The 25953-nt window shown below is 41.6% G+C and overlaps 1 long non-coding RNA gene across 1 annotated transcript in view; it reads right to left on the reverse strand.

Moving 5' to 3' along the window:
* The window catches only part of LOC127385566 (uncharacterized), a 54385-nt gene extending 31752 nt beyond the window's left edge, over positions 1 to 22633 (reverse strand). The window contains exon 1 of the long non-coding RNA XR_007889703.1: positions 22608 to 22633. This is a non-coding gene — a long non-coding RNA (uncharacterized LOC127385566). The remainder of the gene's footprint in view (positions 1 to 22607) is intronic.
* Positions 22634 to 25953: the final 3320 nt, after the last annotated feature.

Below are 25953 nucleotides of genomic sequence, written 5' to 3' on the forward strand. Positions count from 1 at the left end.
TGGCCCCTGGGTCTTTTTCTGGGTTATCTGACACTTAAGTATGTGGTTTCAAGCAGCAAATGTGGAGGTTGAGAAAAATCCCTCGAGATGAATTGCAGTCTAAAGTTGCAGTTTGATGTTTGCTCAAAACTGACAAGCAAAGTCCCAGCCTCCTTTCTGTTTCCCTGAGTCTCCCTTAAACAAAGAGATAATCTAAGTGAATATGCCGGGCAAAGCCAGTGTTGGCAGTGCCCAGGAAGTGCCACTCAGACCTGAGAGGTTCCCCTTTGCTTACAGAGACACAGTAGGAAGAGAGAACGAGATAATTACAGGGGAAGACAATGATTATTGAAAAGAATCATCATAGATCTTTATGGAATAGCTGGTGCTGGCTCCAGTTCTGTGGGTAGTGGGGTAAGGCTCTCTAAATTAAATTCACATGATCTGCTCTTGTTCATTCACATGGTTCTATAAACTGCCCACTGGCAAAAAGCATTTTTAAATTAAAAGGAGAAAATCATGCCATCTTTGTACAAGCACATTTTGCTGATGAAGACCATTTATGGTAAAGATAAATAAATAATAAAGTAGATAACATAGTGAGGCAGGACTTCAACTAAACCCTTGTGGAATTTCATCTCTGGTTCCACTGGAGTTTCCAGTGCTTTATCAACCTAGCTGGGGCATATTGTCCTGCACAAAGGAGAATGAAAACCAAATGTAATGAGTAACTTCTTAATTGCATGGTCTATCAGATGCAATGTTCTCCCCGGGAGGAAAATATCCATTGACTTCTACAAGGAATGGCTGGACAGAGACAAAATTATAGCAATAGCTCTGCCCTAACTCACTGAGGGAAATTTCTTCCTTCTCTGATTACCCAAACTTTGGGCTTTTGCCATTCTTGAAGACAATAGGAATTTTGTTTTTTCTTAAATATGAGGAGGACCAGACCCGCTAGAACAAGCACTGGACAAATGTTGACATATACAGATGATATACAGATTTCAGACAACAACAGGTCTCATAGGTGGGAGTATTATCCAAATCTTCACAATTTCCTAGCAACAAAGTTCAAACCCTTTATGACTCAAAAGCTGTGAAATAAAGCAAAAAAATTCAAGTATGTGCTAAGTTTAAAAGTTCTCTAGACTGTAAGTCACCCCTCTAATTGTGAGAGGAAGCATTTGGGGCATAGCACATATCAACACAAACACCCCAAACACAGGCTGTGTGATGATAAGTGGGAGCCTGTTATGGAGAATTCTCAACTCACTCAGACTCCATATGACCGCTGCAGGATATGCACTACAATCTGATCTCAGTGTTTGTCACTTGTCAAAAAATTGAGAACAAAGAGCCAATTAGCTGAGGTTTGTTTTCTTTTATTTTGCTGGAAATAAAAGCTGAGCTACGATACAAAAAGAATTCCTGGTGTGTGTATAAGGCAGGGAGAGGGAAAAAAACAATAAACAAACATTTTTACAAAAACTCAAAATCATTGGACTTGCAAAACAAGGACAGCTGGGATGCATAATCAAGAGCATTAGAATGATTTTATTTTATACAACAGAAACTTTCCCATTCTGGCATTTGCTCTCTCAATATATAGCACAACCACTAACTTCTACGGCAAATCTGACTTTAAAGGCAGCCTAGCTGCAGTAAGAAAGGTATGTGAAAGGCAGTGACAGGCATCCAGGGCCAGGTGCTTTTCAACCATTCAGATAACGCTGGTTTGCATTTGGCTAGAGATGATGATCTTAAGACTTTTTTTGTGATAATTTAATTAACTGCCCTTCCCCATTCTGCTCTGCACCAGGTAAAGAAACACTGGAGACACATCACTAGGATTCGTGTGCCTCTGCAGTGAAACACATTGCAGCTGTCTAAGACCATGAAATAGCACTGCATGGATTCTTAGATCTTAAGAGAAAAAAGGATCATCTAATTTTCTAGTCTCATCTCCTGGGTAACCCAGCCCACTATGTTTCACTCCACTGAACAGTAAACCAAAAATTTCAAATACAAATTGGGGGAAAAAAAAATATATTAAAAAAGAATAAAAAGAAAAGGCTACTTCAATGAATTGCAAAGACAGGGAAAATCTGGAAGGGTGGAATAGAATTACTGACATTAGAATGTAACTAGGACAGAGGAGTCAATACCCATGTACTCCGAAGATGACAAGAGATCTTTAAGGAACCACAAAGAAGTGGTCAAGATTTTGGTTTCAGGTCTCAGTTAAAGAGAAGACCTCGTACTGTCACAGAATGACTGGTAAGGAAAACTGATAGCCCAGGAACTACTAGCAACAAATCAAGCAGGATAGGCAAGCATTCCTGGGAGGTTTGCCATTCACACATCTGATAGCAACAAAGAAGGTAACACACATCAGGTTTATTAGGACAACCTGAAGTAACCAAAAACATATATACAACCAGTGTAGCATGCAATTTGCTTAACACTCTACACAAAAAATATCAAACTAATTTTCATCCTAATACAGAATCTAGAAACAATTAGAAATATACTTTCGTATTAATGTCTTGTTTTCTTTTGCTTAAGAAATTGGCCAGTAATTACTTCTATAACAAGATTACTTTTTCCATTGCTATTTTATGACAGCTAGTTGCAGTGAGTGTTCTTTTTTTAAGCTCTATATTGAATGAGGAAATCTGCTGCTTTTCCTATCACAGCTCTTTGTCTTTCAGCACTCTGTTGATGAACTACCGAAGACTATTACATTTAAATAATAAAATAATGCAAATCAAGTGAGTGATTCTGTACAAACACAGATGAAAGTTCTTTACCGAGTGTCACGCTTAGGTCAGTCCTGTGGGAGGCTGAAGGGAACAGTCTGTGTTCCCTGTGTGCACAGGGGAAAACACACTTCATGGTTAAGGACAACTGCTTATCACACTGCTGCCTGTTAAGCAGCAATGGGAATCAAGCAATGCTGATTTCTAAGAAAAAATTATCCAAATTTGCTTTCAAGCACAAACAGAGATAATTAAAGCACTTGCTCGAACAGGAAGCTGCATTAGAAAACAACTTTGCAGTTTTGAGGATGCACACTGTGTTTCTTGTTATGCCAATTTATTTTAATTAATTGGAAAAACATTTGTTTGAGGTATTAGCAATGCTAGTGCTTAGCCTGTCATTTTGCCTCCCCTCTCAATGCCCAGAATTCTCCAGCAGAGCAAATTCTGACACACCACTGAAAAGGTGCAGTATAAATTCAATGGGCCAAATCTTTGCCCTTCCACTCACCTGGAGTAAAGCTGAGCTATGCTGGAGTTAATCACAGCACAGAAATATAATCTAACCTTTAATGGAGTGTGAAGTGGTGATGATGGCATCGCAGGAGCAAGTTCATGCTTTCCAAGGAAGAAGACTGTGCCACTGACAAAGCACACCACCTCCCAGCAGGCAACCTGTGGCTCACATTTAACCTTAAAATGTCACATATGGTGGTAGATGGCCCAAAGTCCCACTTGGACACAGAAGGAAAGTTGATAGTATGGGGAGGCTGAAAGGACTAAACAAGTTACACTGCATTCAGGTGATAGTCCCAGAATACAGCAGGAAGATAAAGATCCTCCAAGGTATTTAAAGACAAAAATGAGTGAGAGGACTACTTATTATCCTTCCTTGCTTCCCTACTTCATATCCCATTTTTGAAATCACTAGTAAGTTTTATAACATCTGCATAAGCAGTTGTTTGGCTCCAACAGCATCCATAAAATGGAAATGAAAAATACCATCTTTCATGTTCCTCTTTACATGTTTAATTCTGATAATTAGATTATTTGAGCTGCCTTCACCAGCTGTTGTCCCTTAGCTTGTCTACTCAACAAAAAAGAGTTGGGTAAAACTTCTCCAAAACGAGATGAGCCGTCAAAAAACATATAATTGACATGACTTCTTAAAAATTTCTATTTCTGAAGTTTTAAAATGAATTACATTTGTTAATGTTTCGTTATATTCCATTATTAAAATTATTATTAAACATTTTAATAACATGATTATTTTTTTATTCCTCTTAAGTTTGAATGTCTGTAGTTGCCACATATTTAAACCTGTTTAGATAAAATAAAGAGCATTAGAAACTTTATTTTTCTCTTCTTTTAGTTGGACTGAAGTTATTTGGTAATTGGAAAATTCTAGGTGCTGGCATACTAAAATAAGTACCAAACATCTCTAGAGATAGCAAAATCAAATGCAGGATTTGCCATGAGACATGCAGAAAATCATGCTCCTAATATCACCAGTAATATTGCCTAACTGGAACTGTTTGTCTTAATAGAAACACTGACAAGCTAGGAAAAAAAAAAAAAAGCAGCAGTTTTGACAGTTGCATAGCAACTAAAAAAAAGCAAGGTGGACATTCTCTGAGGATGTGTGGCACAAACGGGACAGACAGTAACTTGGCTCCAGCTGAGGCTGTTGGGTGGTACCAGCTACAATTTAGCAGGCAGCAAGCACAACTCTGCCAGCTCTCTGCCAGCACCTCTTACATGCCACTGGGCCAGCTATTAGCATATAAATGGTATGAAAGCTCTAGAATAAATAAGCAAGTAGACTAAGTCAAACAGTATGTGTGAAACGGCAGCATCGAGCAAGAAGTTGTCCAGCCAAGGTGGTTTCAGCACTCAAACTGCTCTGTGGCATGGAAGGAGATGCTGAACACTACAGACCAAGAGCAAGAAATGGTCCATCCCAAACACACGATGGGATAGACCACAGAACCATTAGGGGGAAAGCCAGCCTTTCCATACCATACTTTAGAAAGACCTGAAAATACCTGAGCTTGCATATTTTGCTCACCTTAAACTCCTGCTCAAGTCATTGAGGTAAAGTCCTAAATCAAACTCCACTGCTGATTTCCTCAGTAAAGTATTCTGTCAACACATAAAGCCTGTGACTTGTACCCTCCACAAATATCACATGCTGCTGTGCCACTGCCAACTCCATCTAGTGTACACTCTAAACATTATCAGTAAAGGTAACTTATTATATAGAAAAAAACTTACTATATTTTAGCAGAAGAAGGAAAATACCCTGTATGTTCAAACTAATAAAGAGGAAACTTTTCTTATAATTACAAACCAGTGAAAACCAAGTGATCAGAGAAGTGTAATCAAGGAGATACTTTTTCCTCTAACCTTTCATCCTCTTCCACAATAATCTTATTTTTTTCTCTTTCATTTTCAACCTTCTGTGTCACCATCAGCACTAAAGGCTGCTTTTTTACCCCCTTTTGCTGGAAGAACAAACAAACAGTTGCCATTTCAGTCAAAGCAATGTTATTCTTTGGCTGGCTGGCACCGGTTTCAGCTCACAGGGCGGTCAGTTCCTTTGGCTCCCATCCAGCAAACTGAATAAACCATTCTGGCAGTAAGTGCAACTGTGTTTGGGCTCAGAAATCAGTGCTTCAGATCTGTTTCCATCCTGAGCGCTTCCAATTTATAGCACTCCAACAGCAAGTACACCAGCCCAATCTGAAACTCAAATTTATTTGAAACAAAGCTTTCTTGAATGCTCTTAGGTCTTTTTCTACACTCTTCTTCCTCCTCTCTTTAATGTTGGCAGCTTGGAATTTAATGCTCATTTTTTCTGCCAGAAGTTTGGCTTTTGCAACAAATACTTCAGCCAGGTGAGCCATTTCCTCCAAAATGCACAGCAGTGGCATAAATCACAGACAGATTCTTATAATCTTTTCCTTTTTTTTTTTTTTTTTTTCACTTCCCACTTTTTTATGGAGCACTCTGAGACTCGAGAAGAATTTTCCTGAAATTACAAAACTCATGTTTTTATAGACATGCAATCACCCAGTGCAAGACTTTGGACTCTCACAGTGCAAAATGGAAAAAAAAAAAAACAAACCAGAAACTGGTAATACAGGAGAAACTATGGTTCAGTAAGTGCAAAGGCTAGCTGGATGCATTAAAACTGCAGGACTAGGCATTTAAGACTCCCCTTACGCTTCCCTCTCTGACAGAATAACATTAACAGCAGAATTCCACTTTAATGAGATAAGGGATGGGGCAAAAAGATGCTTGTGAAAAGGGCAGTGGATGTGAAGGCAAAGTTTGAGAAATTGTACTGAGCACTGTGTTTCAGTGCCCAGGTTATTATTTTCTCTTTCCTCCCCTCATTTTTCACACCATTAAAATTCCAAATGCAAAATGAACAAACAAACACGCATTGTTCGGTCTCACAATCCACCGGCGCTCCTGCTGGAGCTGCAGTGACACTTGAGCTGGGCCAGCAGAAACCACTCAGGCAGCTCACCCAGGGAATACCAGAGTGACAGATTAAGTACAAAACTAATCCACGTGTTGTGCTTCTACCGCACAGGTGCGTTCAGGGATTATCTTTCTGCCATGCAAGTCACTTACGCCAATCTCTAAAGATCGTTTCTCTTTCCTTCAGATCCTCAGTCTATCTGAAATAAATTTCCCCTGGCTACTGTGCTGAAAAACTTCCAGGGAAATAAATTCTGTAAAACTTCAAACGTTATCATTACCTCTTGCACACAATAATTTATCAATCATTGCAGCACACAAACATCTTACTCTCTCAGCATCTGAGCAGATGAAAGTTATCCACATTCTCTAAAGGCACCTTAAATATTACCTCTTTCTAATATCCCACAAAGAATAATTTGGAAAAAAATAAAATGAAAGCTTTAAGATCACCTCTAAATCCTGCGCATAAATATTACTTTAAACCAAGATGGAGACAAATAGTAAAAAAGATGCAAGAGCCCTGACACGTGTTTGAGGTTGTCAGATAAAAGTTAGCACACACAAACTCCCATTTAGAAGCAAAAGTAATTTGAAGAGGTTCTACTTAATGGACGGCACAGTGAATATGGGTTCTGGTTTCCAACAAAAAGTGACATGCAGTAAAATATTTAGGCAATCTTTTGAGGACTACGTAGCATTTCATAAATTAAAGGGCTTTAGTCAGCTTTCCATGTGACAGCAAGCAACCCACAGTTCAGTCAGAGGAGAAATGTTTGCGTTATATCCCAAGACAGATTGGAGGAACTTCTGGCATGAACTGACACTAATATAAACCGCCCAAGAGTTTTTACAGAGAAGAAATGGAAGACAAAGCAAAATGTTTTAAATGGAAGCTACCAGAACATTCAGCTCAAGCCTAAATTTGATGTTCAGCAATTCATGTGACTGAAAACTCTGACACAGTTTTCAAATAGGCAGTTCAAGTGCCTTTGCAAATTTCCAAACTATGTTTGAAAAGTATTTATTTCTCATTCCATTCACAAAGAGGATATTTTACGCAGATCTAGATAGATGTAGTTCTGGGTGCCTGTCCATGTTTGTGTACTTTACATAAATTACATGCATGAACATTGTGCTTGTCTGTAAACTGGGGAAAACTCCTTATTGCAGCAAGTAATGTTCAGCAGGTGAAATCAGGTCTGGGAAGTGGCTCACAGACTGTTAGAAATCAATTGCACCAAAGCACTCAATTGTGTTAAGTGTCTCTGTGTAGCTTTTTCGGGAGGGAACATAGTGTAGTGGTTGTTACAGAAACAGAAGAATAAGGGGAGATGAATCCTGCCATGACAGTATCGCAGAATGCCTGGGTGACCTTGAGCTAGTCACTTGTGACCTCTGTAAAATGGAGATAATCACACTTATCTGATTCAAGGAGGTACCAGGAAACCCACTGTTTCCTAATTGCTTGGAGTTATACGCAGGAAAGGCACAATGTAACTACGTCTGCTATTAAAAACAGTTACATGGGTTTGGTTTCTGGAAATATCTACTGGTGACACAATAGATTTTACCCATCTGTGTAAAAGTGTCAAGCACTGCTATTATTTTGACCTCATTGATAAAGAAAGGATGGGTGGTCTGGTCGACTGAAGCACATTTTGGCTGGAAGCTATTACCCTTTGAGACGACCTTGTGTTTCAAGTTTCATTGAAAAGTATCAAAGAAGTTACAGGCAGCAATAGTACAGATTTCTGTAACTCATTCTACAGAAACACTAAAATCTGCTTTTTCTCCTCTGACTTGCTACTCCTCTGCGCTAATCTTAATATTTTTCCTAATCAAGCATATTTTAATGGCAGGAAGCAATGTCATTCCCTTCTGTTTTTAACCGACCTTTCTTTCTTTGGCTACTCACTGCATATGTGGAGCTATACCAACCTCAGTTGTCCCACAGTATTAAAGAGGTGTAGAAAAAACTGCAGTACAAAGGGCAGCAACAATGATGGCAAGAGGCAGAATGAATTTCAAAACAGCATGCTGGAATGAGGAACTACATGGCTTTGAGGTAGAACACAGATCCTTGTGATCGTGTCATGAAACCCTTCAGTTTTGGGGAGAGGAGTTTTATAAGGTGCTTTGGGCAGGAGTTATGTAAACTGAGTAGCAACCTGATTTACATGAAAATATAGCACAAGTAATCATCAAGCATTGGTCATTTTACTGTTGAAATGAGCCTCCAGAGAATTTCTACAAAATCTTCACATTTGACCAGGCAGGGTAAGTTAAGGTCAGTGTGGAAGCATTAGTTTTAACCTGGAGTATTCTATGCTGGTTTTCATTTCATCACAACAATCTTACACCAGAAATAGCTACACAGAATCCAAATATTGGCACCTGTGTCTGAAGTGCTCATTTACTACAACGTATCCTTATTTTACTAACTCAGTGTGTTTGCCAGGATGAACCACTGTCATTTATATCAGTAATAGAACCCTCACCTGCATGTGCTTCAACATCAGACTTGACTAATGCATGGATCGTTATGCCACACTCCTTATGAAATGCTGTGTCCTATCACGTTGCCACGACACTGCCACTAGATTTATAGCTATAACTAAATCATCCGATCATACCACTTCTGTGCTGTGCTTCTTCCATTACCACCTAATGTATCAAAAGCATTGATTTTAAACCTGCAAGCTTTCTTACTGAAGCACTCCAGGGTCTTACAGCACTTTATTATATCCCAAGCCCACTCCCATAGCTGTCATGCTAATGAGGCATATGTCGCTACTTTAATTTTTCTGAAGCAGGTCACAAAGCTCAATTCTCCCCTCATGTGGAAGAACCTGGAGTCCAATTCCTGAGCTGTCATGGCTGGCTGATTTTGAATAGTGCATATGATGACACAGCCTCTCATATTACTTGCCTGGCCACCACAACACCCCTTCCCCCCAGATGCTGCAAAAAAATGCAACCACTGATGGTTTCAGAGTGCTTTTCCCTATTTGCAGTGTGTTGTACTTACTGAACACCTATTATCCTGAGGTGTCCAAAATGTTGAAATCATAACTTGCTTAACTTCAATAACCTGCAGAAATTTGGCATAACAGAAAAAAGCTCCAATCATCCAGAAAGGAGTGTATTTTAAGAGGTAAAAACTCCCCTTAAATTACTGCCCTGCCCAAGCATCTTGAATCAGGACAGGTAAGAAAGATAAGAAGTGACAACAGTAATTTTTAGACTACTCTGAAATGCATCCCAAACACCCTTGCTATATTTTGTGGGGTTAATTTCCAAGTAACGTTGATGTCCTAAGAAATGAAATTGTTTCTAACAATTAAGACACAATTAATACAGGCCAGTTCTGCCTTCTTATTTTGACTACTCTTACTAGTATGACTACTTGCTGTTCATAGAATCATAGAACTATTCAGGTTGGAAAAGACCCTTGGGATCACCGAGTCCAACCATCATCCCTACTCTACAAAGTTCTTCCCTAAACCACATCTACCAACACCACATCCAAACGACCCTTCAACACATCCACCTTCCAGGGCAGCCTGTTCCAGTGACTAACCACTCTTTCTGTGATTTTTTTTTTTCCTAATGTCCAGTCTAAACCTCCCCTGGTGCAGCTTGAAGCCCTTCCCTCTTGTTCTGTCGCTAATTACCTGTGAGAAGAGACCAGCACCAAACTCCCTACAATGACCTTTCAGGTATTGTAGAGACTGATGAGGTCTCCCCTCAGCTTCCTCTTTCTCAAACTAAACATTCCCAGCTCCTTCAAGTGTTCTTCTGTTTGAAACAGTTGAGAAATAAAGGAGGCAGATTTGGGCTTCAGTAGTTCAAGTAACATGGAGTCACTGGTGTTTTGCCCCACTATTGCTGCCTTCAGTGAACAGTTCTATATTTTCATGCTGCTTTGACACGTGAATATCAGCTGACCTCTTGCAAGCAGACATGATATACCAAATGTCTGAATTTTATTAGCTTCTGTCATACTATCTTAAGATTTGAACCATTTTGTCTTTTTTTTTTTCTACACTTTATATCTGCTTTAAATGGAAAAGGCCTTAATTAGGTGGGCTTCCATTAACAGACCTAATTATTACATGGAAAGAGGAAAAAGATCTACTATATCTGCCCTGTTAAAAGTCAGGACAGACTTTGAAGATATGTTGCAAAAAGGGTGCCTAAAATTTGTGTCATCACTATCTTTTGCCTATGAGGATGTGAACACACATTAAAAGCCAGCAACAAAGCCCTGCAGTGCTGTGGATGTATCAACAAAATGGACACAGCACAACAGTATTTATCATTTTCAAACAAGAATCTAAAAATCTCCAAAGCCTGTAAGAATCAAACTATGATAATTGTCCTCCATTTTATTCATAGAAGGGTCAGGCACCAAAATTTAGGTCACTAGGCCAGGGTCACAAAGTGTCACCACTCTTTTGACTCCCATTTCCAGGCATCCCTTACTACAAAATACTGATCTTGTAGTTGTAGATTTTGAGCTGATGCAAATCACACATTTAAAACACCATACTAGCTATTTCACCTGTATTCAGGGTTTTTGTCTCAATCCACATGGTGAGAATTAAAAACAAGGAAAAATTTTAACCCTTCAAATTCTGGTGTTTTCCGAACTGCCAGCAAAATTAATTCTCATGTGGGATGCGTATGCTGGGGCTTGTAGTCCTCAAAGGCTTAACCCAATTGACTCTTAAGGAACTGTGACAGTCTTTCATATAAATCCCTTCCAAGATCAAAGGCTTCTTCTGTGCCATAACTGTCTATCATTTCAGCTTTATTACCAAGCATGGGCACTAAGGGCTTGGTCCTGCTGTTAGACACATGGTAAAGGATTGCTCTCTCTTGAACAGAACAACCCCACTGCTTTGCACCCAGGTACACATGGGAAGTAACTTCAAAGGATACACCATGGCTCATACACACACAGCAAGAAGCTACACTATCCCCCCATGTCATGTTCCAAATATCACTTTTCAGCAAACTTGCACTGTATCCACTGAAGGTGCATTCTTCTCTGAGTTACTGAAACATTTTAACCTGATCTTTTCCCTTCTACTCAGAGTCTCAAAGCTTCCACTCAGAATACCTACAGCTATCTCTGCTTTAGTTGAAGAATTTGTTGGGGTCACCTGATGGATTGAAAGCTGTGGCTGAGATTAATAATGTGTTACAATAAACACAGTGAATAATGCAAAGCACAGAAACGATGGAGGAGGAAGTGGGGGCAGACATCTTCTGAGGCTATGCAGTTATTGGATGTTTAGTTTGAACGAACACACCGCTCAGAGCGAGACTTCTGGCATCTTCTCCCTTACAAATTAATCACTGGTTCACAGTGGCCAGCAAATTTCAGCTTATAAATAAAGTTCAAAGCCCCCAGGTCCTCATTTTAAAATGGAGACATATGGCTTGAAAACAGCTAATGGAACAAGCTTTCCCAAAGTTTGAGCTCATTCCCAACTGAGAGATCCATTTCACAGTAATAACACAATGCAGCCACAAGTACACGAGCATCAGACTTCCTTCCTGTATTTTATAATACTTTGCACTTCCACACCAGCTTTTATCTGGTGAATGGAAAAAGTTCTGATGAATAACAGCTAAGACTTTTCAAAGTGTAGAAGACACACAACCCTGCAGGAACTGAAAGCACACACAGTCTCCTAAAAGATCCTCTGCCATACAGGCATGAGCTAAGAGACAATACATACCCAGAAATAACAAGTTCAGGGCTGTGCACCCAAAGATCTGAAAAGGTTTAGAAAAAAAGATTAGCTTACTCTCTGAAGCTTGATGTCTGCAACTACGGAGACATGAGTCCCTTTTTATCTACTTGTTCACCACAGTATAAACCATGGCTAGCTCTGCTAATAACAGATGAGCAAATAAGTTTGCAAGGATACTGAAGCAAATAACTTGCTATATCCTCCATTTCCACTGGAGAAAAGTAAGGTTTTTTAGCTGAGAAGTCTGTGGCAAAAACCTGAAGGCTGGATCCCTAGCACTCACTCCAATCTCTGGACAAATCTGCCTTCAGTGTTTTGTTCTAAAGTTGCCCAGAAGCATTTTCTCCACACAGAATTTGCTCCTTTGGGGGCTTTGTTTCAGGTTAGTCACAAATCTCTCAGTATAACCTGAGGTAGAGCAAAACACTGGCAGTCCTGCAGTGAAAAAGCATCTAATGGGCCATAAATTAATGTTTCATTTCCTTTAATAGTGTAGTGATTAATTCCTTCTTCAGAGCAAGATTTTGTTGCACATTCAATAGTTACACTATAAAGAAAGAAACAGGTTTTTTTAACATGGAACAGAATAAAAGCCAGAATGCTCCTATTTTTGTTTGTACTCTTGTGGCTTGACTCTTCAAACAGATTTTTCTCCCCAATTTTGTAAAGAAAAAGGTAAAAAAAATCCATCTCAGATGAGACCTTGCACAGCTTGTCAAGTTTCAGCCCACAGTGAATTCTTACTGCAAATAGAAACCTCTGAAAGTAAGGGGCTTCTAATGGAAATGCTGACATAACCTTAACTATACCAACGCTGCTGTAATGCTCAGGTTACCAGGAATATTTCTGCTGCCAATTCAGTTTAACAAGTCTGAATGCATATAATTTGTTCCAGTTGTCTTTCCTCAGAGTGGGGCTCCTTTGTGCACACTTTCCAATGTGGCTTGCATTAAAAGAACGAAAAAAAGCCCCTACTTCTATGTAAATTCATATACACACTGATACGGTTTTATCACAGCTAAAAAGCTATAAATCTGCTTTAACTGATTCAGTGTGTTCCCTACTGGCCTGGAAAGGTGACTCATTTCATTGCTGCCCTTCACTGAATGTGACACTCATAACTTTGCTTTGTTCTTTTTGGAATACTTATTCATTGAAAAAAACCCACAACAAACCAAAAACGAAGCAATAAACCACAACCCTGACTTTCTGCATATTCACATTACCCACTCCTGACCAAATCTCTCCTTGTTGAGCCAAAATGGATTTTAGCTGGGTCAGGATTTGACCCTCGTTATGCTAGGAATCTCATCCAAATGCCTCCCCACCCACATCAGCAGTAAGAATCTAGTCCTGTGGCAAATGATTTGCTTCTCACCTTTGGCTCATCCTGAAGCCAAACAACTGCCAGGTTAAACAAATACACTCAGGAGGTAAAGTGAATTTACAGGGCAAGAGCATAAGTGACAGCAAGGTAAGTGGGCACTTCTAGAGCTTCATCTCCTCAAAAGATCTTCAGCTTGCGCACTGAAATGTTTCTGATGTTTCCTCCTGGCAGGAAGAGTGAAATGGGAGGAATAAAACCTCACCAGAACAGGTCCACTGCACAGTGAAGAGGAGTAGGGCCAATTCATGACCTGATCCTCCTCACATCTGCCAGTTTACAACTATTTCTTACTTGATCTTCAGGGTCTAAGAGGCAATGGCTGATGCTTGGGAGTTCAAATCCTGAACCTTATTATCATCTTTACAACAGAGATAAGTTTGGAGGATTTGAGGACAATTTCAGTGAATTTTTGGATGGTTTCAGTGAATCCAAATAGATGGCAACTGTGAAAATCAAGCCCAAAGGACCAGATCCAGATTCCTAACTAACTTCTCAGTCTCCTATGGACCCATAGTGGGCTACAGCTCTTTCCACAATGAGTGGAAAAATAGGAATCTCCTCAAGATGATTCAGACCCTGATGGTCTGAAATGCCTCAAACTAAATTGAAAGCTTATGATTAATAAGTCTCTTGTTTAGTTTTCTGACTAAAATTAAAAGGAAGCAATTTAGGTCAGTTTCTCTGGCTGAACTCTGCACATGTTCCCAAATCAGTGGGTACATTCAGGGAAAATTTATGTAAAACTGGTTTTCAGAAGACTTTTTTCCAAGAACCTATCCTACCATCTTTTTTATTTTCAATCATTACCACTTCTTTAAAGAAAAATGTTATTTTATTAAAGAATATTTTCAAACTAATGCTAAAGTAATATTTTTTTAAATCCTTCCTCTCCTTATGGTGTTTTTTCCTGAACTTCTGAAATGTTGCTGGGCAGAGAGTTGGTGTTAAAAAAATGTAATGGGAACACAATAATCCAAAGGATATTTATAATTTTTTTAATGACACTTGTTGCAAGCCACTTGAAAAATTATTTTCTGTATCTTCCTATTTCCTCAGTTTTCTTTCTGTTAATTATGAATTACCATTATGGGTAACACTGACTGCTAATGGACTCTGCAGATCTCTGTTAAAGGATGCAGAAATTAATTGTTATTCTTACTTATCAGGCTTACTCAAGTATTAAAGAAAGAAGCAACAGAAAACACTGTGCAAGGACAAAACACAGCAAAATAATAGATCCTCCCATCCACAAGCCTTTTTGGAAAGAAAAAAAAAATAGCCTTACATAAAAGAACACTGAGTTTAATTCGGATTTATTATTAAGTATTAGAAGAGATAAATTATTAAGATTACAGTATCAAAGAGTCTTTTGCTCTCCTCAGTCAGATCCCTGAAAATTCTCCACTTCTAAGAAGTCTTACATGATACCATTCTTTCTTTGAAATGCTTTTATATTCTGTGTCTTTTGGACTCCCTGCTGCAGTTTTTCTTCCATCCTAGTGTTGTAAACACCTAATCCCATGCTTGAGCAGGACTCCTAACAGGACAACTCATGTGTCTGAAGTCAGACCTGACCATCAGAGGAGTGATGCCTGATGCAAAGCAGAATGATTAAGTTCAGCCTTTCAGCTGGTCACACTGGGCTGCAGAACGACTCTGAAAACAGCAGCCTCTGTGGGGCAGACTGTGCAGCACCAAACACATCAAGAATGCTAAAGAAACACTGAGCAAACACATAAATTAAAAACTTTCAGCAGAAAGTTTAGATACTGAAGGAATCCAGCCACAGCAGCTGATCTGGTTTGTTACTCACTGTAATGTGCCAGAATTACACAATTTATATAAAATTATACTATTTAAGAAAACCTAAATAAGCCTGTATTAATCCTTATCAGCCTTTTTTTGAAGGATTTATCTTAAAAAATCTGGGTGAAACCATTTAATAAAAAGGTGGAAAGTTCTTTTTGATGAATAGAAAAAGAAGGTGAATTAGAAATGGTGATTGCCTTCAACAGCTCAAGGCTGATCATTAAAGATTAAAAAAAATCCTAAACAGAAAATACGACACATTCTTTAAGTTACAAATCAGGAGGTCTATACTGGTCCAATTTATTCAGAAATGAGAAGGAAGATCTCAAGAAAACCTACTGCTTTGAATTGTCCAGCACTCTAAACAAAGAAAACGTGCAAAGGCAGTACACAAATCTCCATTACTTCCGTGACCATGGATTTTGTTGGCCAAGCGGTTTGTTCGTGCAGATCCCACTAAGGAGAAGCATGTTGTAGGTTTTTTTGGCATTTGGGGTCAAACTGATCCAAATTGGGCCTATTTTCCAATGAAATCAAGGATCCTATGGAAGTTGCACTCGTCTCCTAGGATCTAACCCTGGAATATTTATGTATGCATTCAACATGGTTTCCCTCCTCCTGTCCACTGGCAAGGCAATCTGTGCCTGAGGTGAGGGCTGCATTGTCCATGCTTCACACAACACTTAACACTCCTCATGGAATTCAAAGTCAAATAACACAGGGACCCATCACTACCTTCTGTCTCTCTCTCTCCAGCAGCAATGTCCCTTTGGGTGACTGACCAGCAGCATGACACTCCAGTGCTGCTTTTTTTGTGAACATCAGCCAGCAGTGTGTCCAGGTATCCAAGAGGGCCAATGGCATCCTGGCCTGTATAAAGAACAGCGTGGCCAGCAGGACCAGGGAGGTGATCTTAACCCTGTACTTGGCACTGGTGAGGCCACACCTCGAGTACTGTGTTCAGTTTTGGGTCCCTCACTACATGAAGGACACTGAGCTACTAGAGTGTGTCCGAAGAAGGACAAAGAGGCTGGGGAAGGGTTTGGAGCATGTCTTATGAGGATCAGCTGAAAGAGATGTGGTTGTTTAGCCTAGAGAAAAGGAGGCTGAGGGGGGACCTTACTGCTCTCTACAACTGCCTGAAAGGAGGCTGTAAACAGGTGGGAATCGGTCTGTTCAATGACGCTACAAGTGACAGGACAAGAGGCAATGGCCTCAAGCTGTGCCAGGAGAGGTTTACATTGAATGTTAGGAAGAATCTCTTCACCAAAAGGGTTATCCGGCATTGGAACAGCCTGCCCAGGGCAACGGTGAAGTCACCATCCCTGGAAGTACTTATGAGTCATGTAGATATAGTACTTAGGGATATGGTTTAGTTAAGGACTTGTCAGTGTTAGGGTAACAGTTGGACTCAATGATCCTGAAGGTCTTTTCCACACAAGGTAATCCTGTGATTCTGTAACAAATGTCCTTAGTGGTAGCAAAGGAGCAGGACTGGTTAATGAGTGGGGAGCAACAAAAGTTGTTGGAATAGGGGTGTATTTGAGGAAGAAGTCAAAGAAATTGCTGTACATATATTCAGAAGTGGGTAATAAGACTCCAAACTGCATTAGCTCCATCCTACAGAGACAATGTAGATGTCACCTCCACTGCAACCCAATGAAAGTAATTCTAGGACCAGAAAGTCAGTTTCAGATATTCTTACAACTTTCTGGTATTTCTTTACTTCTGCTAGAATTAAATAAAATCCATGCCCTGGTCTCTAAAATGGTGTTTGGGAATAGCGAAATGCTCAAAAGGAGCACGGTGGTTTTGGATTTGGGGGCTCCCATCTTCAGATGTTTTATCAAATGTCTACATCCAATCTTCCTGTCTGCCTGATGCAAGCAACCTAGAGGAAGACATCAGACCCCCCAAAATTCCTGCTGATTGGAAAAAAGGGAACATAGCCCCTGTTTTAAAAAAGCAGAAAAAGGAAGACCCAGGAAACTACAGGCTGGTCAGTCTCACCTCTGTGCCTGGCAATGTCGCGGAGCAGATCCTCCTGGAAAGTCTGCTAAGGCACATGAAAAATAAAGAGGTGATTGCTGACAGCCAACATGGCTCCACTAAGGACAAGCCATGCCTGACCAACCTGGTGGCCTTCTACAACAAGGCTACAGAGATGGTGGATGGTGGCAGAGCAACTGATGTCATCTACCTGGATTTGTGCAAGGTGTTTGACATTATCCCACAGGACATCCTGGTCTCCAAACTGACAAGGCATGGATTTGGCAGATGGACCACTCAGTGGATAAGAGATTGGCTGGATGGCCACACCCAGAGAGTTGTGGTCAATGGCTCAATGTCCAAATGGAGGCAGGTGACGAGTGGTGACCCTCAGCGGTCAGTATTGGGACCAGTGCTGTTTAACATCTTTGTTGGAGACATGGGCAGTGAGATTGAGTGTATCCTCAGCAAGTTTGCTGATGATACCAAGCTGTGTGGTGTGGTTGACACCCAAGAGGGAAGGGATGCCATCCAGAGGGACCTTGACAGGCTGGAGAGGTGGGCCAGTGCCAACCTCATGAAGTTCAACAAGACCAAGTGCAAGGACGTGCACCTGGGTCGGTGCAACCCCAGGCACAAATACAGGCCGGGGGGAGAGTGGCTAGAGAGTAGTCCTGAGGAGAAGGACCTGGAGGTGGTAGTTGATGAGAAGCTGGACATGAGCAGCCAGTGAGTGCTGGAGCCCAGAGTGCAACTGCAGCCTGGGCTGCATCAACAGAAGTGTGGCCAGCAGGGCCAGGGGGGTGATCCTGCTCCTCTACTCTGCTCTGGTGAGACCCCACCTGGAATACTGTGTACAGTTTTGGGGCCCTCAGCACAAGAAAGATATAGACCTGTTGGAAAGGGTCCAGAGAAGGTCCACCAAGATGATCAAAGGCCTGGAGCAGCTCTGCTATGAAGACAGGCTGAGAGAGTTGGGACTGTTCAGCCTGGAGAGGGGAGAAGGCTCCAGGGAGACCTTATAGTGACCTTCCAGTAGGAGCCTACAGAAAAGCTGGGGAGGGGCTTTTCATCAGAGAAGATAGTGATAGGACAAGGGGTAATGGTTTTAAACTGAGAGAGGGGAGATTTAGGTTAGATACTGGGAAGAAATTATTCACTATAAGGGTGGTGAGGAACTGGGATGGGTTGCCCAGGGAGGTTGTTGATGCCCCATCCCTGGAGGTCAACACAGTCAGTGTTCTCAAAGGAATTTAGATGTCAGCTTTCCACTGATTTTATATATTTTTCAGAATCTGATATTTTCACTCTGCACATCAGCTTCCCACGGGGATAACAGCCATTTCCATATCGCATAGCTGTGCTTAGCAGAGATGTACTTGCTAATGTTCCCCATGCCACTCTATTGGGAGAGGTCCCTCCCATGGCAGGGGGGTTGGAACTAGCTGATCTTTAAGGTCCCTTCCAACCCAAATCATTCTATGATTCTATGAAGTGGACAGCAATGGTCATGCTAATGGGCTCTTCCTAAACACCATTCCCTAAAGACACTTATTTATTTATTTTATTTATTTTTCCTGGTGTTTAATGGTTCAAACAGAAGAGAGCTACTGCCACCAAGCCAATCACCAAGCTCTACATCTTTCTCCTTGGCTGGCACCCAACTTTTCCCAGCCAGTCAGCATCCTCCCTACAACCCCACGGGCTCATGCTTCTCCTCCCCTACCACTGTCACAGACTACACGGATCAATGTTCCGATCCAACACGACATTTGTTAGTTTCTTAAAACAATCACATTAAAGTTTGGATGCCTTCAGAAGCTCTGCCTTCTCATCAGTCATATACATATATACCTACACATCAGTATATATATCCACTGACTGATGAGAAACCTGATGAACTTATTAGCGTTTCTGAATGTCCACCAAGATACTCCATGGCAGCCTACTTTTCAAATGGTGCTGAAATCCTCAAGCCTGGAAATGTTAAGGCTTCTGAAAAGAAACATTCTGAGATGTTTGAGACAGTTAAGGTTGTTTGGCCTGGAGAAGGGAAAGCTCTCTGCAGCCTTTCAGTAATTATGGGGGCTTATAAGGAAAACAGGTAGAGACTTTTAACCAGGATTTGAAGTTCTAGGACAAGGGGTAACTGTATTAAACTAAAAAAGGACAGATTTAGATTTGGTATAATAAAGAAATGATGTATTATGAGAGTGGTGAGACACTGCAACAGTTTGCTTAGAGAAGTTCTGGATACCTATTCCTGGAAGTGTCCAAGGTCAGGTTTGATAAGACTTTGTGCAGCCTGATCTAGTTGAAGATGCCCCTGCCCGTGGCAGCGGGGTTGGACTTTAAAGGTCCCTGCCAATCCAAACCATTCTATGCTTCTATAAAATGGAGACATTCAAATCCTAGTTACTTTGCATAATTTTAGGAAAATAAATATCTTTCTGGAGTTGATATATGTAATAAAAAAAATAATTAAAAAAAAATCAAAGTCTTTAAAGCTGCTTTTTTTCCTTAAAATTAAGTAAAATTAAGTAGTATAGGTACAATAAAAATTGGGGAGTTTTAATGTTCTAAATTACTTTTACCTTACAAGTACAAAATCCCACAAACAATGGCTTATAAAATACCCAACATGAATTTAAGAGCCATAAAAGATGTGTGCAAATGTATATACTTATTAGTTTGTTCCAGCCTTCATTTGAAAGTTCAGCTGGACATTTTCCTGGAGGTGCAGAAATAATATTATGGATATTATTACCTTTCTGGAATGAAAGGAACTTAGATAAAGAATAGGCTACTGTATCTTCAAAAAGTAGCATGTTTCTTAAGTTCCATGTGCATTATATTTGCAATTTACATGGGGATTTGTAACAGCAGTGCTGCTCCCTGGGTGTTACTTACTTTGGATGGACTTCTCTAAGGCCGAGTTTACACAGCTGTGGAAGGAAAACCTAGCCACAATCAATTAAAAAGTGCAACACAAATCCTTTGGACAGCATTCTCAGGCTGTCCTGCTGTTGAGACAGCTACTATTCTCCAAGAATGAGTGCTCTAACTGTATTACACTTAGTCCTAACCAAAATAAGCTTCTACTAATTTTCACCATTTAAGGAACATAAAGACCTGCCTTTGTCATTAAAAACTGGAGCTGACTAAGCCTCATAGAAACCGAATTTTAAGGAACTAAAGCAAATAAATCCATTTACACAGGTCAGAAGAGTCTCTGGGTTTTCGACATGATGGGCTTGCATAGTCTGTGCTTCTTATTCACGTGAATGCTCAGATTATGGGTTGACAGGTGGCATAATACGTCAGCTTTGTTTTCCTCCTGATAGCAGAGTGAGGTTGAGCTGATCCCAACAGGTCACCAGTGTGCTGGCATTACCTGCACTGCTGATTACTGAACAACTAGAATAAGCACGCAAATTAGACCCCTGACGCCCTGTCTTTGTGTCAGACATATTTATTGGTGTGTGAGACCAATCTGCTGAATCCTACACATAAAGAGGGCCTCAGGGAATGTAGTATGTCTACAAGCCAACGCAAGAAGCACTGAGGAACAAGAAGATAAATAAGCAGGCAGCTGAAAGTCTAACTAACTCACCAGCACATCAATAACAATGATGTCGTCAACTCACTGTGGACTCAGAACAATGCTTTTTCTGTTGTTCAGCTAATTACTAAAAGGAGATTAAGGTCTTTAATCTCACTTGCTTTCTCCTTCTTCACTCTTTTTACCTGGAGGGTGTATGTGTACATATATCTTCCCTAAATGAATGGAGAGAAAGTAAGTAAATTATGATGTTCAAATCATGAGGTTGATTGTGATTTTGGCTTTATTTCCAACAAGAGGGTCACCTACATGATTTCAGATTTCAACATACTGCAATCGCAAAGAGTCAGATGTGTGTGTTACAGGGTGGAAGGGGAGGGGGGAAGCTGAACAGAGGATATGAATTTTAAGCAGTTTCCTGAATGAATACAACACTGTATTTCCCCCCACTCTCCTTAGGATGACAATTCAGAGGAGATAACCTTCTCCTTTGAAAAAACTTGAAGGGAAAGTTTGTTTTTACCATAACAAATGCTACAAAAGAAAAGAAGAGGGAAGCTGGGAAAGGGAGGGTGGGGGCACAACACAAATTAAATGTCAAACTTTCTCTCCTTACTTGGAGATAACCGCATACTAGGAAAACTTCTTAGAAGCTTAACATAAATGGAGCTAAGCTGTTGCCAGCTGCAGTAAACCTCTCTCTCACCTTTCTTACTCTCTTTCAAGATATCTATGAATGCCTTCTCCTTCATCATAAATCAGACCTGTGAGCAATTATCACTCAAGCCGGATGGCAGCGGCCTGAGTGGCCACTGCTATTCCACTGCTGTAATCTGCACTTCGTCAGGTTACACTATCCTTGATGAAATTTCACGTTTCTCTGCCAATGAGTGCTACCTCTCTGTTTATGACTCATTGTCTTTGCAGCAGAGAGTTGTGAATCTCATTCCTCTTTTTAAAATTTGTTCTAAGCAGCATGGTCTGTCCAGCAGTGCTGAGAACCCTCAGGTCCCATTTGGGGAGTCTCAGAGCATCCCAGAAACATGAAGTCGTGCTGCTGCCTCAAATACTTACCCCGAGGGCACCTCTCAGCACCTCTGAGGGAGACACCGACACAGACACCCTCCTCTTGCCCCTGAGGCTGAGCACACGGGGCTGCTGCCACTGTCACAACTCACAGGGAAACTCTGGGGCTTCAGCATTCACTTTTACCTCCACGCTTCTCTTCAGCGACAGGTTTCTGACAGCGGCGGGAGCCTCTGGGCTGCTCTCAGCTGCGCGGGGCCTAGGGCAGTGTGAGCCCACCTGGCTGCCCTCCCCTCAGCCCTGCACCCCACCAGCCCCCAGGCTGCACCTTGCCCACCCTCGTGGAGAAGGGAGGCTCTTCGGAGAGTTTTCAGCCAGGAGTTTAATAATAATAATAATAATAATAATAATAATAATAATAATAATAATAATAATAATAATAATAATAATAATAAAATAAAGCCCCAAACAAAACCAAAACCCAACAAAAAAGGGGAGAGGGCTCCAACCTTCAACTTCAGTGAAGTTTCCAAGCTCTGCCCAGGTACCTCACAACCCACAACCACACAGCAGCTGGGAAAAAAAAATCCTTTCCAGCGCTGCGCTTTTCAGCCTTGATGAGGTGCCTTCCCCCTCCATCTTAAATCCCCTTCCCCAGTCTTACTATTAATTTATTTTTTTATTTTTTTTTTTTGTTTTTGGTGCGCCAGATTCCCAAAAACCGACCCAACCGGCACACCCGCACCCTCCGGCGGCCAGCCTCCATCCCCGCGCACGGCGGTTAAGACCAGCCATGAAGAAGCAGGTAGGTAAAGAGAAGGTAGAGAGTCACTCACCGTTGGCAGCGACACAGAGGTTCCCAGAGCCGCTTTTAACTAAGAAGGAATTAGGGACAAACTCTTCCTCAGAGTCAGAGTCGGCGGCCGGCTGGGCCGCGCCGTTGCCCGGCAACCGCCCCGGGCCCTCATTGGCCGGCGGCGAGAGGGGAGGGGAAGGGGAGCGCTCGGGGGGGGTGGAGGAGGCGGACGAACAAGGCAGGGGGGGACCTGCGGGCCACAGACAGACAGACAGACAGACAGACAGAGAGAAGGGGGACGGGGTGGGAGACAACACAGAAAGAAATAAAATGAACGCAACGCAACAAGCCCGGCGAAAAGACAGACTGAAAAAGTTCAGCCGGGCCACGAGGGAAGGCTGCCCCCCCCCCCCCCCCCCTCTCTTACCCCCCCCAGTTTTACCGCCCGCCACCCCGGTGCCCGCCCCGGCGGGGCAGCCCTGCCTTGTGGGGAGGCCGGCTGCGCTGAGGGGATCGCCGCCGTCCCTTTCAACTCGTATCCCATCTATTTTTTTTAAAAAACATTTGGCATCGGAGGCAGCCCCCGGTGCGAGATGCCGCTTGGCGCGCTGGCTGCCAGCGGGGCCGAGCGCCGGGCTGCGTTCCTGCTAACGAAAAAAAAAGCTCGGACCGGGGTGTTGTGAGGTAAATCGTTTTCGATTTCAGGTGAAAACGGTAGAGTCCGCTTTGGGGACGGGGTTTAACCATTGCTTTATGCAGGTTTTAAGGCGAACAGCCTGAAGCCTGCTTCGCGCGGGCAGGAGGTGGAGGAGAGGGCCCCGTCATTTATTTCTTTATTTCTACGCGGTGTTGAACTGAGAGCGGGCAGCAGCAGCAGCAGCAAAGCTCGGCACAGTGCCGACTCATGGATTCAATCCTGAGAAATCCAGCAGATGAAGTTCTTGGGTAATGCTTTGCATAAAGCTGCGCCTGGTCGGGGAAGAGCTTCTCACTGACTGCAAGGAAATTGGATCAGGCACTGGGAGGTTAAGAAGATCCAATTCAAAAAAAGCACGCTGTAAATAATTAATGGCAATCAGGCGTCGTGTTCCAATCAGATTTTTAAACAAAACTGGGAAATCAGAACCCTCGATCTGATGAAAAAAAAATAAATCAGGCAAACGTGGAGGTCAGATACGTGCAGTACATCAATAAAAACAGGGGGAATATGAACACAGACACATAATGATTTAAAATACAGGACAATGCATTTAAACATGTGTTTTTCCCCATGATGCATTTGATCTGAAAGTCATAATGATTTATCTCCCACATTTTCCCAAATACTGAAATGCTATCATGCATAATCCATCAAAACAAAGGAGTAACAGTACAAGAAATCTAGCAAACTTAAAACTGATCTGTTTCTTAAAAAAACCCACATTTTGAACATAACATAGCTCTACTATATTTCTTACTACACACAGCATGAACACTTTAGGAAGGGACACAAAGCCAAAACAATAAAGTGGGTTTAACATTTAAATCCCCCAAAGCTTTTTCTGCTAAGTTTCTTTCCATCTTGGTAATCAGTTTTTCTCTTGATAAGCCCTTTGATGTCACCTCCCTGGCATATGCAGATCTTATAAATTGCAAACATATAATTGGAGAAGAAATCGGGGTGTTGGAGGCACAGGCTAGGAACTGTGGAGGATACAGGGCTGCACCTGTGCAGGGGGACTCTCAAGTGACTTTGAAGGAGAAGCCAGCTTTGCTAGGAGAGCGTAAGTTTCCTTGCATGAACTGCAGTCTGTGCAGCATGTTGACTGTGAGCAGGAGTTGAAAGCCCTGTGTGTCTTGTTATGATCAGCAGTGCAGTTCTCTGGGTCTCGTTCTTTCTGAGAACCCTCGAGACAGAGAAGTTTCTCCTTTAGGATTATGGCATGTGAAGAATCTGCAGCCCACTTCACACTCCCTGACCATTTTTATGGTGCCAAAGCTATAACCTTCCCATTATGTTAACTCCTGGTAGGAGCTGGAGAGGAACAGCTAAAAAAGGGAGCATGTGCAAGTGGATGAGCACTGCTTTCCCTGTCACAGATCCTGACATGCAAATAGAGATTCATCTCTAGCTTGGATGCGCTCCTGAAGTCTACTCTGCATCACCCTCTTTGTTGCAATGAAGATTTAGTGGGTGTGACTTGTAATAAAGTTTAAATAACGACTTTGATTTGTATGCATTTGTTGTTATGCATTTGTTGCAAAACAGGATGATCCATATTTCTGATACTGTGTAGTCAGAGCCTGAATTCTAGTGTGATGGTGAGTGAAATGGAAAGAAGGTTTTCATCCTTCCTATAGACCCATAACTGGAGGACACATTTTTCTAGCCATTGAGACAAACTAGATTAAAAAACCCCACACTTATTTCAAGCCTCTGAATCATTTACCCAAAGACTAGTGAGAATGCATAAAAAGAAGGTTAATGGTGTGACTACCCCTGACAAAAGAATTTGCGTGATAAAGGAGAGGTGTTCCCCAATGCTCTCCCTTTATTTCGGTCAGACATATTTGGGATATACATGAAGTCTGTAGTCCAGACATAAAGACCAGGAACAGAATGAGCTCAATTTGGAATCATAACCCCAAAAGCAAAATGTCAGTGCTTTTGTCACCCCAAATCAGAAACTTTTTGCCATTTCCACATGCTTGCAGGTTGTTGTTTTTTTTTAGTATGGGCTTTCCCCATCTACCAGTATTGTAATTTTGGCAAGAAGAAAAGAGAATTCATGAGAAAACACAAACCCAAAGCCTCTTTAAGGAAAATTTTGGATTTTAATCAACCTCACTGTTGCAGAGTGTACGTGAGAAGTTCCCATGGGCTTTCATGGTCGTTACGTGCACTTCCAGCAGTGCGTGAGCTGACCTTTACAAGGGAAGGTTCCCTAGGAATCGTGCATACCAACTACGTTACTGAGGGTTGCACTGCTCTGAAGGGCACTGGCACATACCTCCGTGTTCCCTGGAAAATTCTCTTTTGGGCACTCAATATTGGGGTGGACGTGACAGGAGATTTTACAAGCTGCTGGATGGAAGGTGTGCACTGGTCAGCTGTGCTGACAATAGACAGTTAAAATGCATGGGGAGCAAGGTGATACTTATTTGTTAACCTGTCAGCAGCTCTGTTTGTAAGACAAGGGTGTCTTAAGCTGAGGATCCTTTAAAAGAATTGCCTCCCTTTCTCTGCTTGGATCGAAAACCAAAAAATTAAATCTGACCTTTTCACAAACAATAAACCAAGAGAGAGACGAAATATACAAGCCCATGTCCTTTTCAGGCAAGTATCTCACTGAATTTACTGCGACTGCAGGTCCAAGTAAAACAAGCAGGATTCGGCCCATAAACTT

The sequence above is a fragment of the Apus apus genome, chromosome 1, assembly GCF_020740795.1.
Source record: "Apus apus isolate bApuApu2 chromosome 1, bApuApu2.pri.cur, whole genome shotgun sequence".
Classification (NCBI taxonomy): Eukaryota; Metazoa; Chordata; class Aves; order Apodiformes; family Apodidae; genus Apus; species Apus apus.